This window comes from Pristiophorus japonicus, chromosome 2, assembly GCF_044704955.1.
Source record: "Pristiophorus japonicus isolate sPriJap1 chromosome 2, sPriJap1.hap1, whole genome shotgun sequence".
NCBI classification, from domain to species: Eukaryota; Metazoa; Chordata; class Chondrichthyes; family Pristiophoridae; genus Pristiophorus; species Pristiophorus japonicus.
Genome location: NC_091978.1, coordinates 266,272,917 through 266,287,935, shown reverse-complemented (window position 1 = coordinate 266,287,935; position 15,019 = coordinate 266,272,917). Strand labels below are relative to the sequence as shown.

Here is a 15,019-nt window from a genome sequence, read left to right as displayed (position 1 = left end):
GTTCTCACCAGCACCAGAGCACATTGCTGCCCTGGAGGCCAGGGTTGGCCTCATCATGGCCAAATTACTTAACTTCAGGCATTACGCTCATATAGCTGCCACATGCTGCGCCATGTTCCCCCCGCCCCGCCCTCACAGCAACACCATGAAACATTCTTACAATGACCAGGCCATTCCTTTCACACTGACCACCATTGCTGGAGGTAATGTTACGTCTCACTATTCACTCCAACTCACTAAGCCACTTCCAAAGTTGCAAACAAATTTGTCCATGACCGGAAAGTGGTGAAAATAAATATTTTTATCGGTGGCATCATAGTAACGGAAACGTTACACAAACATTTATTAAAACACCCAAGTGACTGACTACCCTTGTGAATCTACTTGTATTTCATCTTTCTCTTTTGCATGCTTCTATGAGGTGCTAACCCTGTGGCTTCAGCAGAGGTAGAGGCAGCCTGTTCACTTCCCTGCTGTGACTGCATAGACACTTTTGGTAGACGTCCTGTGGGTTTTGGAGCCTGTGATGGCCCCGCCAAAGTCTGCTCCTCCTGCGACTGTGTAGGGGCAGACTTGGCCATCGCGATCAGAAGAGCCATCTGGGGCTTTTAGAAGAGCCCCCACTTCTATGTACCCTCTCACCATCATCCCTCTCATGGTCCATCCGCATTTCACTGCTAGCAAGGAGCTAGAGAGCACCTTGCTGCACATTAGTGCGGCCGTGAGGACCCATGTCTACATAGACATCTCTCCTAGACAGGAGGGTTATGAGCATTTGCCATCTATTCTCCATAAATAATATGTGCTCCTATGTGTGGCACAATAGCTGCTCCATAACTGTCCATCCTATCCATGGTGGTGCTCACGTTGGAAATGGACTCCTCCATTCTCTGCACATTTGCAGATATCGCAGTGCAAAACCTGTCAAAGCTTCCTGCATTTCTTGCTGCATCTCCAGGATCGCCCTCTTTCTGGATGGCCCCAGAGGCTCAGCATCTGCATGCAACTGAGCAGAGCTGGGAGTGTCCTGCGCTTTCTGATGAGGAGTCTCCACTGCTGTCCCTGTCTCCACCATCTGCACTTGCTCACCAGTGACACACCAGGTAATAACACTACTCTATCTCGCGTGGCACCCACCGAGGTGAGCATAACTGCTCTGGTGCTGGGTGTGCTGGTGTTTTGTGACAGTGCACCCTCAGAGGCTGGAGGCTCTTCTGAGGAGTCGCCTTGCTCTTCCTCCTGGATAGTGCGGGGTGGGGGGGGGGGCGGTGGAGGGCTCTAGATGGACCTGTGAGACAGTAAAGAGATTAGTTCAATATGTTATATCAAGAATGGGTACAGATACCATTATGTACATGATGAACATTCACTGGCTGCTGACATTGGTCCCCATCTGAGTATCTCTTATATGCCATGTGGCTGTATGAGATTTAATTCTATCACCAGATTACTAAGTTGTCCCCTATTTCTGTCTCCCACCTCCAGCTGCTCTGCAACTCCTGAGGCATCCCTCTTATTGTGGACTCTCTTCTCCGGCAAAGAAGAGAAAGTTTAGTGAGAGTGATGGAATGAGTGTAAGGAATGGATGGATTACATCTTTAGAAGGTGATTATGATGGAGTGCAGTAGCAATGCCAAGTGGCCTCATTGTGTGTTCTTAGTTGGTATGATTGCAGTAGGATGAGGGTGAGTGTGAGAGGTGGTTAGTCAGATGGGGATGTAATAATGTAGATATGTGCAAGGTATGTTGGTGTAAGGATGTGCAGGAGTAGGGTTGGAAAGGCAGAGTTATGGGGACGTGGTGAGAGGCACAGCAGGATGAAGTTGAGTGTGGCTTTGCATTCACCTTTCCTGATCAAATGAGATCATTAAAGGGTTTCCGGCACTGCACCCAGGTCTTCCTGACAATATTCCTGCTGTTGGTCTCCTCTGCTATTTGGAGCCAGGCTCCTTTGGTCTGCAATGGATGTCACCTCCTCCCATCGGATGGGAAGAGGACCTCCTTGCATGCTCTCACTCCTTCCACTATCAGATGGTGGGAGTCATTTGAGAACCTGGGTGCAGCCCTCTGTCTCTGTGCAATCTGGTTTGCTAGTCTTTCCAACATTCTAATGGTCCAGTGGAATGAGTTGATCATGGTGCCAGCTTCCCTCTCCATATAATGTTACTTCGGGATGTCCGGTAGTCGTGAAAGGCGCTATAGAAATGTAAGACCTTCTTTCTTTAGGTGTGGCTATGGGGACAACATATTAACCACATGCACTAATTTTAGTGGAAAACGCCTCACAATTTTCCCCAATAGTTGCGCCATTTTTTTTGGAGGGCTGCTTTTTCTGGCCTAACTTAAAAATCCCCAGTTTCCCAATCAATTTGCACCAGCGTAACTCAGTTAGTTACGTTTTTTTTGTAAGGATTTTTTTTCCTCAAAAGGGGGCGTTACCAGCCACCTTCTGGACATTTAGGCAACTTTGGTCAGTTAATAGTTGCTCTGCTTAGGCCAGCGTATGTGGCCTCTCGAGAAAACCCTTGCGGAGAGTTAAAGAAATCGGCACAGGTAAGTTCATCGGAGGCCATTCGGCCTGGGCTAGGGATGGGAAGCAGAGCAGACCTGGACTGGCACGAAATCGAGGGCCACAGAGTGGCGGGAAGGCAGCAGAGAGGCTCGGGGTAAAGGGAGCAAACTGGCTGCCATGAAATCGGGGCCACAGAGCGGCGGGAAGGCACCGGAGAGGCTCGGGGTAAAGGGAGCAAACTGGCTGCCATGAAATCGGGGCCACAGAGCGGCGGGAAGGCACCGGAGAGGCTTGGCGGGTGAAGTGAGGGAGGGAGCAATCTGACCGGCAGGCACACACTCGGGGGCCACAGACCGGGAAGGCACTGAACTGGGGACCGGAGAGGCTCTGCGGGGGAGGGAGGGAGGGAGCAAACTGACTGACAGGAACGTACTTGGGGGCACACAGCACTCCTTCTGGCACACACACACACACACACAAGTTGCTCTTTAAAAATGACTGATTGCCTACTTGGAGCTCTACTGCGCATGCGCGGCCATTTAATTGACGTCAAGAATGTCAGTTTTTTCCCCCGCACATGTGCAGAAGGCCCGGCTCCTTTTTCCAGCGCAGACCGCAGGCTCCACCCCCCGAGGCAACTGGCCACACTGCGCAGCTGCAGATTAGAGGCCAAACATCGGGGAAACTTCGGAGATTTTTTGCTGCCGCATTTATTTACCTAATTAAGCACGCAACTCTGGCAATATGCCAGAAAACGGGCTTGGGGAGAATTGAGCCCAATATAGGTAAATGTTCTTCACATGTATATTTAATTAACAAACTTTGCAGTCTTTTTCTTAGCAAAATTTGAAACTTAGCTGCACCACATTTTAGTATAGCTTTTAGGTTTTTTTATTCAGCATTTGCAGGCAGTACTTTTGACTTCATCAGATTGAATGTTGAGAATGTTGACTCGCACGACGAGATGCACCAGTTAATCCCCTGTTCTCCATCCAGAATATGGCTGGATGCTGCTCGCTTTTTGTCATGATATGTTCTGGTGGAGTTGCTTGTTATTGGTTGGCCTTGCTTTCAGCTTCTGCTGTTCTGGGGCGAAAATTCCAACTGATTGAGTCAGCTCTCCTCTCCATATAATGTTGCTGATTTTGCTTGGTGCGCTTTCACCCATGTTACACTCCAGCTTAGCAGCTAGCCAATAATCAGTAACCAAAGAAGTAAAGCACACACAACCATCAAAAATCACTCACATGCTCTGCTTTTTGTTTTACCATTTTACCAACAAATGCATAAAAAGTTTAAAGTGCACATGCATACATGTGTGAATAGGAGTTCTGAGATCACATGCTCAAAGATAGTGAGCTAAAAATTCGTTGGCTTAGCACCACCTGTTGGTACCCGAATGGGGTGCTAATGGGCCGCTAAGTACCTACTGCCCTAGCACTGTGCAATAGCAGCCTGCCGTGAACTTCATTGGTGGTTTAGCGGCGGCACAGTCATTTAGCACTGCGCACTCTAGCGCCACTCACTTGGTGATGTCGAGAGTTTGCAATGCCCCCTTTGCGACGATTTTCTGAAATTGACTGCTTTCGTCTGCCGCTACTCCCAACAGGGGGAAGCAGACGGTGCAGAGGATCCCGTGGCAATATCACAGGAAATGAAGATGTAAGTGTTGAGAATCAAATTTTCAACAATTTACTTACCTCTCTTACCTGTGGAAGGCTGTTGGTAGCCTCCATTCCATTTTTTTTCAGGTTTCAGTTGGTCGATCTCACCTCTTTAGGCGCTAGGATTCCAGTATCCTAGCGCCTCAACTTGAATAGCGCTCCTGTGCTATCGCCCCAAGATGGGCCTTTAGCGTCTCAAGAGGATTGTGGAACGCTTCCTTAGCACTCCACTCCCCTCTTGGGACGCTAAAAAGGGATATCCCGGTTGGAGGCGGTAAACATCGCTGAAATTAGCGTCCAGTCGGTGTCGCCGCCTCAAACTGGGCTAGAACTAAGTTTTAGCTTGGCGTCTTTACATGTTCTTTATTTACTAATCAAAGATTCAATTAGCTACTTCTGCTTCCCAAATATACATATGAGTTATTCATGTATTGAATATTTTGTACAAATGTAGTTATTACTTAAATTGGCAGCATAAGTAATCAACTCCTAAGGAATATACGAAAAATATTTATCAACTAACAAAACATGACAAAATCTGAAACTTTTAAATAGTTGGTTCAGTGTTTGAAGCTTTTGGTCTTCCCCAGTCTATTTGCCTATATTAGAAATTGATTATCAATGCTGTGTGGAGATTAAAAAGACCAACAAAATAACTAAGACAACAAACTTATGAATTTCAGCAAGATTTTGCAGCAAGATTGCCAAAACTCAGCCTACTTCTTCTCAATCCACTAAAATGTGTAGATATGGATGCCCTTAAATTCCTGGGTCTGGAGAGAGAATCAGTAGCAGTTCTTCTGGGGAGGTGTGGGGCTGAGGGTGGGGGATATAGGCCAGATCCCAGCTCTTCCAGAATTCCCTAGATTCTAGAACGGTCCCCGCGGATTGGAAGGTGGCAAATGAAATCATGTAGTCATGAAAGGAGAACGAGAGAAAAGAGGGAACTATAGACCAATGAGCCTGACATCAGTAGTAAGGAAATTGCTAGAATCTATTATTAGGGACGTGATAACAGGGCACTTAGAAAATAATAAAATGATTGGGCAGAGTTAACATGGATTTATGAAAGGGAAATTGTGCTTGGCAAATCTATTAAGAGTTATTTGAGGTTGTAACAATGCTCAGTCTTTGAGTATATTCAAGACAGAGAGCAATAGAATTTTGGATACTAAAGGAACCAAGAGATATGGGAATAGTGCAGGAAAGTGAAGTTGAGGTAGAAAATCAGCCATGATCTCAGTGAATGGTGGAGCAGGCTTGAATGGCCGAATGGCCTACTCCTGCTCCTATTTTTAAGTTTCTGGATTCTGTCACAATTTGACTGAACCTCATAATTCCAGTTCTGTGTGGGATTTTCCTCCCTACCATCAAGGCTGCGTGAGTTCCCATGCTTGCCTATAAAATTCCTCCTTTTCACCCTTAAAATGCCTGAGCAAAGAACGATTGTCTTCTCTACATGGAGTGACTCCAATGGGAGCTGAAGAGTTTAAAAAACAAATCCCTCAGCCCTCTGGAAAACTGCAGTTAACCTTGGAAGATGGGATCAGTTGAAGCTGGAAAGGCTGTGGGAATGAAAGTTCACATTACCTGGTTACCTCGCTATTCTTTCTATGCTGTCTGTGAGACCAGCATATAATGAGTTAAACGTTAAAACAGCTTTCTGCTCAGCATGGGTTGTAATTTGTGTAAGGGGTTTTTAAAGCAAGTATATCTTCACAGGAAAGTAAAATAGTAGAATGGGTAAGCATATTCGGCCACATCTGGAATGGTCTGGAATATGTCAGCTTGCACACTTGTATTTAGGGGAATGGGAAGTTTATAGCATCAGGACGCTTGTGTTTATGGAAGTATATGTTCATGCTGTTATTCTGTTTTCATTTGTATGTATCTTTGATGTACCGTGATTTATTGGTAGGATGCACAGAATGTAGTGATCCAAGGTGAAATTTAGTATAAGAAATGTAAGGGAACAATTGTTTAGCAGCTTACATTGGAATCATGGATAGTGTGATGTCTCAACAGCAGCTCGCTTTCATACTGGAATGGAAAGACCTAAGCTCTCATACTGGTCTTGTGAAGTATGAAAAGACCTGTGCACTCATGATGGCTGTGGATAGTATGAGATTTGAATACCTGCATTGCTACAATTGAGTATGTGTGTGTAATCTGGTGTTTAAATTAACAAAATGAAAAAGAAGAAAACAGTCCAACAATGGCCACTACAGATGCAGGTCATGCCGCAAATGCAAATGACCCCCATCCTTGGAATTTTGGGATGAGATCTTCAGCCTTGAGCAAGGGTAGGCAGGGGTTCCACTCCAGTAGACTGGGGCCCCACGAATTTCCAGATTGGAGTATCCTTCGTTCATCCTACATTCAGAGGCAATAACTATCCATTTATAAGGTGGTACAGTTTGACCAGTATGAGCAGAAAAAACACTTTGGTGATAGCATGCACACAAAGCTGACAGACCAATTTTCCAGCATCTCATCCTCATGCTTTAATCCCAGACACCCTTGGTACAAATTTAAATGAGCACCTTGTCTGATCTCCTTGTCACTGATCAACAAAAGAATAAAGAAAAGTTGAAAATAATAATAAAGAAAATTACATGGAGCACACTTGCTGTTTTGTGCCCAACATTCTTTATTATTTTCCAAGAGGAGTAATATACAAAATGGATTGCATTGGAGCCACTTGAAAGGTGGGTAGGACAAGGGCAAGATGGAAGCCATATTAACTCACTGTTGGAAATTTGCATTGGAACTTGTATGAGGCTGTGCTAGTGAGACCTGCTCATATACAAAATTTAGATTACCTGATTATAGGCATCATAAAGGTTTTTTTTAAATTCTGCAAATGTGTACCAGATATGAATTCCTAGTTATGAATAATGTTTCCCTGCAACAACTAAGATGTATGTAACATTTCACAGTACTTTATACAACGCATTCCTTTTTTAGGAAGAGACACTTCCACTGCGGTAATATTAAGCTGTAGCCAGGAATTGAAAAACTTAAATATTTTATGAGCTGTACAGGTTAAAAGATACTGCTGTTTAATTGTCTCCCGTGGGTATACTATACAATATTTTTGTCCGAGAAAAAAGATGATGGACATACAACAATGCACAATTATATTGATCTTAAATCAAGCCTTTAATTTACTGTAACAAATAAAATGTTACCAAATGGTCCCTCTTATTTAATATTCTATATAATTTTAAATAAGGCTAATATTACTTTTAAAACTTGCATTTCATAATACAAATATTATTTACCTGTCATTATTTTCAGAGGATGAATATACCAAAAAATCTGAAAATCACATGAATCCTGCAATGCAAGACTGTGGTACACCTTAGATTCATCTCTGCTCATTTTGTAATTTATGAAGTAGGGTCGAACTGAATATCCATCTAATAATTGAAAATCACTTAATTTTTCATTTAAGTGACACAAGTTAAAAGCATGCTCCATTTACAAAGCAAAACTACATCATGCACACAGAACTGTTCCTGTTATTTTAAATTGTAATGTATATGCCAATTTCACAATTAGCTTTTAAATATATATTAAAGCCACATATGTATCAAATTTGCTGAATATGTTAAAGCTAACTAACATGCCTCATCTTGCAGACTGAATTGCTCCCCGTCTGCCTAAGACAGTTTTGACTTTTGATAACTTTTTGGCATTTTGGAACTTTTGGCCGGGATTTTTCCGCCGTTCTGGGTTTCCCCGCACACTATGGAGTTTTAATTCACAGTCGGGTGGGGAACGCAGGCTGGACACTGCAGCAACCGGTACGTGCTGGTTCCAGGTGAGGTGGGGGGGTTCCAAGCCCGGGGGAAGTCCAAGCCCGCAGGGGGCGTGGGGTGTGGAGGGCAGGTCCGGGGCGGGGGGGGGGTCCGATATACTGGGAGGAGTCCGACCCCTAACTCCGGGGGGTGAGATCGATCCCCGAGAGGGATCTGATCACTGCCCTGGGTGCTGAGTCACGAACCTCGAGAGGGGTCTGATCCCTGTCCTAAGAGATTTGCGATCTCCAGCTGTGGCCACTGCGATGGAGCAGCCCGGAAACTCTTTTGAGTTAACCTGCAAAACATAAAACATGTATCCGTGCCATCCGACCTGGATGACACACACAAGACATTTACAAGGCCCTTTTTTTTTTTTTTTTTTTTTTTGGGGCACTAAAATCAAATTTTTCCTTTTTTCCAGTGCCCCCTATAAAAGGAGAGGGGGACACTAAAAGCACCGGCAATTAAAACAAATTAAACTTTAAAACGTAAATCCCAAGTCCCTGGCTGAACGTGAAAAGCTGATTAAAGTAAGGGCTTCAGGCCTCATCATCATATTTAAATTGCTAACCCGCCTCCTGGCAGCAGGTTGGCTGCCTGTCTCCCATCCTGCCCAAGTAAAAGGTGAAAGTGGCTGGCTTGAAGGCAGATTGGGGTCTTAGATTTTTCCAGCTTTCACTTCTCCCACTGCCATCAACCCACCCCTTTTTTCCTGTAAAAATTTAGTGTCAGCTTGGCTCAGTTGGTAGAACCTCTTTCATCCATGTCAGAAGGCGATGTCGCCCCTCGCCCCGATTGGGGCCGGTAACCTTCCGGGGCCGAGATATTAAATGCCCGGAAGTCCCGCCCCCAACTTGGAATTGGGCTATATGCCCCTCAAAGGAAGCGGAGCGCTGCCTCCGGTGCTCCACTTCCTTGGAGAGGAGCTCCCAAATTCCAGCGCTACGCAGAGCAGGCCAGTGCAACGCGGATGCTCCATGTAGCGCTGACTCACTAAAATGCCCTTCCCCTTCCATTAAAGGGGAGGGCCACTGCGCACTCTGCATGGCCCTTTGGTGGCCGCCAGTGGGCCACAAGGGACGCGCGAGACCGGGCAAGCAGCCCGGCACCCAAGACAGAGTGCCGGGCTGCACAATGGTGGCTTGGTCCACGTTAGTTCCACCGTGGTTGGGCCGATCCAAAAGTCGGCCAATTAACAAAGATTGCGGCCTGGGGCGTTAATGGCATCCCTTTTAAAAGCTGCTGTTGACATCCACCGGCGCTAGCCTCGCGGCAAGCGAGGCGGAAAGGAATCGGCGTGAGGGATCAGCACGCATGACAATGATGTCATCGCCGTTTGCATGCCAGCCCAGGGCTCACGGCGCTGCCGGGACAGCGGCCTCCCAAACCTCCGAGGCAATTTTCCATGAGGCGGTAGCACCCCCTCCCCGGACGAAAACTGCATTGCGCCCCTTTAACGCCCCCCGGAGGCATTACCAGGTGCAAAAAAGGGGCAATTTCGCCCCCTATGGGTTCAAGTCATTTGAGCACTAGGCTGATAGGTTACTGCAATGCTGAGGGAGTGCTATTCAGGTGGATGTTAAAGATCCCATGAAACGTTTCACAAGGTGGTCAAGGAATGCTGGTATTGTGGCCAAGATTCCTTCCTCAACGAACTTCATCAAAAGCAGATTAACTGGTGATTCATCCCATTTGCTATTTGTAGGACCTTGTTGAGTTCAAATTGGCCACTGCAATTGCTTGCAGGACAGTAACTCCACTACTGATCTCCTGAGGAAGTGACAAGTGCTATAGAAATACAAATTACTTCTTAAAGTAACTTTGCTTTTCAAGCCAAAAATAATTTCTCTTGGAAACAGTTTAAACATGAAAATAAAACGTGTTGCAGGAACTTAAATACAATGTTACAGGTTCCTTTTATTGGAACATTAGCTCCAGATACATTAAGGTAATTTCTACATCTGCAAGACAAAACTTGCAGGTACAAATCTGTCCCTATCCTCATCATTCTGAAAGGCTAATGGGAGATTACCTGGATTGAGGGTATGCTGAATTTACTCTTAAAATATATATTTATTTTAAGTAACTACAGGTGTGATAGGTGAGCCAATATCATCAAAACAAAATTGTAGAACCAAGGACTGATGAAGGATTCCACCTTTCGGTTCTGGGATTCTAAGATCCTTGTCGACATGAGAGCTAAGTGGCAGAAGAAGCGTATGCGCAGGCTGAAGCATAAAAAACGAAAGATAAGGCAGAGGTCCAGGTGAACTACTGTTGGAGATGCAGTACTGATCAGACTTTGTTGAATCTTACATTGCAAATGGACTCTGGACATTTCTGTTTATACATGTACTGCGAAGACCAACAATTTAGAGGCACCTCAGATGCTGGTTATGAGAAGATCTTGAACATTGGTCTGTTGTAGGCCTGTGCTTTGATGTATAGTAGTTATAAAATAAAAATGTGTGAAGGATCCCACCTAAACATCAATCTGTCTTTCCGTATTTTTTAGCTAACTGATAATCATTTCAAAATATTTTTGATTTTAAAATCATAAGACATGAATCTCAAAATGATTATTGATGATAGTGGACATATAGAAAGAAAATAAAAATTATATTTATTTTTACAGCACGTACCATGACCTCAGGACATTTCAAAGTATTTCACAGTCAATGAAGTACTATTGCAGTGTAGTCACTGTTAGTAAACACTGCAGCCAACATGTGCACAGCAAGGATCTACAAACAGCTCTGACCTTGTCAAAAAGTTGATTTTCTTTTACTGGAAATAAAAAAATGCTGTAATCATTAAAAAAAAGATGGTGCACAATAACATGGTTTGCAGGAACAGGGACAGAGAATGGAATGCTGTACTCTCAGGTGGATCTGCCTTTAGTCTAGGGTTTGCAATTGATTATATTGTTATTAATCACAAATACCACTTTTCACACTTCCCTTTGGATGTTGATCAGATGAATACAGACAATACTGGTTCTCTTGCTGTCACTGCATGGTAACAAAAGGATTTCCCTTGTGGGTATCCAATCAAACAAAAACAGCTATTAAAGTCATAGAACTTAACCAAGCACTGCACTCACATAGAAATAACGCAATAGTCTGCAACACACACCACAGATGTGCATTGTCGTAAAATTTTAAATATGCCAATCTCAACATAAATAAGCAAAACTCATCATCACATACTCTGTTTTATTTTCAAACTTTGGCAATTTTGCAAGCATAGTGCCAACAACAAATAAAGCTAGTTCATGAATTCACATCATCGACCTGTCTCCTTATCTCAAAAAAGTGGCTCTAATTAGACTTGAAGAAGATAAACCTTTAAATAAACAATAGTTGGGTTGCCCAAGAAAGTTTCTTTCAGAAAAATAGAAAAAATGTTTTCAAGTTACATTAAGCAGCTTGTTTGTTATTTATATATCATTTATTTGGAAAGAAACACGAAGCAAATACTTTAACTAAGACTCGCAAAAGTCACCAGTTCATCTTAAAAACTTTTTTCTCACGTTCACATTCAACCAACAGCAAGAAAAAGCATAATCTAATTGATTGGTTCTGACAGCCTCCAGTCCCATAAGAGCATAAGAATTTGGAGCAGGAGTAGGCCATTTGGACCCCCGAGCCTGCTCCACTATTTCATAACATGGCTGATCTGATCTTGGGCTCAGCTCCACCTAACTGCCCGCTCCTCATAACCATTCACTCCCTTATCACTCAAAAATCAGTCGATCTCCACCTTAAATATATTCAATGGCCCAGCCTCCACAGCTCTCTGGGACAGAGAATTCCACAGATTTACAACTCTCCAGAGAAGAAATTCCTCCTCATCTTAGTTCTTGAACTCAAAAGAACTCAATCTTTTGAGTTCATTGTATCATTTCATACACCACAACTGGCGACGAGGCAAATACGAACCCACGCAAAGCAGCACGATCGAGTACTGTTGGAATTCTTGAGCGATTCAAAGAGGGAGAGGATTGGGGAAATTTCACAGATCGCCTTGACCAGTATTTCATGGCAAACGACCTCAACAAAGAAAAGAATGCAGAGAAGCGCAGGGCAGTTCCTCTCACCGTCTGTGGCCCCACGATCTATGCACTCATCAAGAATCTGCTCTCACCCACTCTTCCTACAGAAAAGGATTACAAAGAACTGTGTGCTCTAGTTCGGGAACACCTTAAACTCACGGAAGGAATCCTCATATCCAGATATCGCTTCTATACGCACGTTCGTCCAGAAGGCCAGGACGTAGTGGCATTTGTTGCCGACCTGAGACGTCTTGCAGGGATTTGCAAATTTGGGCCTGCGTTGGAAGACATGCGGCGTGACTTTTTCGTGATCAAGGCAATCTTAAGTAAGCTGCTGGCTGCAGAGATGCCGGACCTCAGCAAGGTCATCACCGTCACCCAGGTCTGCACATCCATGCAGAAAAGCACGAAGCAGATATCGCGACAACACAGGAACTCCACGCCAAGTACTGTGTACAAAATTGTATCGACAGCCGGCAGAGCTGCACATGGCAGGGCCTACTCGACTGCATCTGCAAGACCGGGAGCCACTCAAAGTTTGCCATCGAGGGCCTACTCGACTGTGTATGCGAGAATGGGAGCTGCTCAAAGCCCGCTATCGGGCGCAAATCCGAGCTCAACGTGTTAGCGTTGCGGGGACAATAACCGACCCAATCAGTGCTGCTTCAGGTAGTATGTATGCAGAGGGTGTGCGAAGATGGGGCATCTTCAGCGGACGTGTCCACAGCAGAGCAAGCGAGCTGTGACACACCACGTGGATGATTATCAATTCAGCGTGGATCTGTCGATGCAGCCCGAGGCATTTGAGAGCTCCGAGGAGGAAGTGTATAGCGTACGTGCGTTTCTAACAAAGAGCCAACTGATAATGATGGAGGTAAAATACTAACAAAGAGCCAACCGACAATGATAGAGGTAAAATTAAACAGCGTGCCGGTATCCAAGGAATTAGACATAGGTGCGAGTCAATCGATAATAAGCCAGAGGACTTTCAAAAAGCTGTGGGAGACCAAGGCAGAGAGACTCAAGCTGTGTCCGATAAATGTGAAGTTGCGTACCTACACCAAAGAGCTGATACCAGTGATCGATAGTGCAGTACGAGTGGCGTACGAGGGAGCGGTTCATTATCTACCATTATGGATTATCCCGGGCAATGGCCCATCGTTATTCGGCAGGAGTTGGCTTGAGAAAATAAATTGGAACTGGTACGATATCAAAGCTTTGTCATCAGTGGATGATGATTGGTTTGCTCAAGTACTGAGCAAATTTCCCTCACTGTTTGAATGGGGAATTGGCAGCTTCAAGGGAACCAAGGTTCAGATTCACCTCAGCCCAGACGCAAGGCCCATCCATCACAAAGCCAGGGCGGTCCCGCACATGATGAGAGAAAAGGTCAAGCTCGAATTGAACAGGCAACAACGCGAGGGGGTCATCTCACCGGTCAAATTTAATGAATGGGCCAGCCCCATTGTTCCGGTGTTAAAGAGCGACGGCATGGTCAGGATTTGTGGAGATGACAAGATCACGATCAACTGAGTTTCAAAACAAGATCAGTACTCGCCAACAAAAGCTGATGACCTGTTTACAATGTTAGCTGGGGGAAAATCATTCACCAAATTGGATCTAACATCGGCCTACATGACACAGGAACTGGTTGAATCATCAAAGACACTTACGTGCATCAACACGCACAAAGGACTGTTTATTTACAAGAGGTGCCCTTTTGGCATTTGTTCAGTGGCAGCCATATTTCAGAGAAACATGGAGAGCCTATTGAAATCCGTCTCCAGAACCGTGGTATTCCAAGACAACATCCTAGTCACAGGTCGTGCACCGCCGAGCACCTGCATAATCTGGAAGAGGTTCTGCATTGTCTGAACAAAGTGGGACTCAGGCTGAAACGTTCGAAGTGAGTTTTCATGGCACCAGAGGTCGAATTCCTTGGACAAAAGATTGCTGCAGACAGAATCAGGCGTACAGACATGAAAACAGAGGCCATCAAAAATGTGCCCAGGCCCCAGGATGTGACGGAGCTTCATCCGTTCCTGGGTCTTCTCAACTACTTCGGTAACTTCTTACCCAAATTGAGCACAGTATTAGAGCCTTTGCACAAGCTAGGTATGGGGTGAACTTCAAGACAGAGCCTTTGAGAAGGCTAGAAATCTGCTGTGTTCCCACAAGCGACTGGTACTGTATGACCCATGCAAGCGTCCAGTTTTGACCTGTGATGTGTCGTCCTATGGGGTCGGCTGCGTACTGCAGCAAGCCAATGAGTCAGGCAAACTACAACCAGTTGCATATGCGTCTCAAAGCCTGTCCAAGGCAGAAGGAGCTGACGGCATGATAGAGAAAGAGGCTTTAGCATGTGTTTATGGGGTAAAAAAATGCACCAGTCCCTGTTTGGGTTTTGCTTCGAGCTGGAAACCGATCACAAGCCACTTATATCGTTGTTCTCGGAACATAAAAGTATCAATACCAACTCGTCGTCCTGCATCCAGAAGTAGGTGGGCGCTGACATTATCTGCCTATGATTATGTCATTCGCCATAGACCAGGCACCGACAACTGCGCTGATGCATTGAGCCGGTTACCGTTGCCCACACCAGAGGTGAAAACGCCAGTGCCCGCAGAGCTACGCATGGTCATGGATGCCTTTGAGAGTGAAAGGTCGCCAGTCACTGCTCAACAAGTTAATACCTGGACCAGCCAGGATCTGACCCTATCGGTTGTAAAACGTTATGTTCTTAACTGGAACTGGTCGACTATCCTCAAGGAAATGGGCGATGAAACCAAACCGTACAGCCGTCATAAAGATGAGCTTTCCATCCAGTCCGACTGTTTACTGTGGGATAATCGTGTTGTAATGCCCAAGAAAGGCAGGGCGCGATTTGTACGGGAATTACATAGTACACATCCCGGTATTGTTATGATGAAGGCCATTGCCAGGTCCCATGTTTGGTGGCCTGGCATTGACTCAGACTTAGAGT

The 15,019-nt window shown here is 45.1% G+C and overlaps 1 protein-coding gene and 1 long non-coding RNA gene across 6 annotated transcripts in view; one reads left to right on the top strand and one right to left on the bottom strand.

Annotated features, from left to right (window-relative positions):
* The window catches only part of LOC139245886 (uncharacterized), a 69,410-nt gene extending 58,935 nt beyond the window's left edge, over window positions 1-10,475 (top strand). The window contains exon 3 of one of the 2 annotated variants that reach the window (XR_011590149.1): window positions 10,075-10,475. This is a non-coding gene — a long non-coding RNA (uncharacterized lncRNA). Of the gene's footprint in view, window positions 1-10,065 lie in introns of both variants that reach the window. The other variant, XR_011590148.1, reaches the window with a different exon arrangement.
* The window catches only part of spock3 (SPARC (osteonectin), cwcv and kazal like domains proteoglycan 3), a 1,033,635-nt gene that overhangs the window by 366,462 nt on the left and 652,154 nt on the right, over window positions 1-15,019 (bottom strand). The window lies entirely within an intron of this gene.